The 618-nt window shown below is 53.6% G+C and overlaps 1 protein-coding gene across 1 annotated transcript in view; it reads right to left on the bottom strand.

The window, feature by feature from the left end:
• The window catches only part of DGCR6L (DiGeorge syndrome critical region gene 6-like), a 9,035-nt gene that overhangs the window by 8,237 nt on the left and 180 nt on the right, over positions 1-618 (bottom strand). The gene's annotated exons all lie outside the window — the stretch shown is intronic.

The raw sequence follows: 618 nt of genomic DNA, 5'->3' as shown, positions 1-618 counted from the left end.
ATTCCTGTCTTAGAGAAATGGCATTGTCAGCATTGTCATGGGTCTGCCCCGTCTGGAATGGGTGGGTTCCTTAATAAATTATATATATATATTTACTGATTTCAGAGAGTAAGGAAGAGGGATAGAAACATCCATGATGAGAGAGCATTGATGGCCTGCCTCCTGCACGCCCCCTACTGGGGATTGAGTCAGAAACCTGGGCATGTGCCCTGACAGGTAATCCAACAGCGACCTCCTGGTTCATAGGTGGACACGCAACCCTTGAACCACCCCCGCAGGGCAGGAATGTGTGGGTCCTTGACTTCAGGCAGGAAAGAAGCCGATATACAGTCAGTCCAGGTGATGTTGAGCGAGTGTTTATCAACGTTTTGGACAGTGGAACCAAAGAAGGGCTTAGGATAGAAGCAGCGAGATCACGGACAGCAGTGAGCCTGGACTGGGCTCACTAAACAGGCGAGAGGAGGGCCCTCGGGGCTTAGGAGAAAGAAAGAAAAAGTACACAGGCCTGAGGAAAGGGGGGCTTGGCTGGGGTGCGTGCAAGGGAGGGGGGTGCAGGCTCCCTTGGTCCTGAGCGTTAGATCTGGTTTCTGCAGGCGGGAATGCTGGGGGGGGGGGGCC

The sequence above is a fragment of the Myotis davidii genome, unplaced genomic scaffold (genome assembly GCF_000327345.1).
Source record: "Myotis davidii unplaced genomic scaffold, ASM32734v1 scaffold223, whole genome shotgun sequence".
Lineage (NCBI taxonomy): Eukaryota > Metazoa > Chordata > Mammalia > Chiroptera > Vespertilionidae > Myotis > Myotis davidii.
This window is presented reverse-complemented; position numbering and strand designations above follow the sequence as displayed.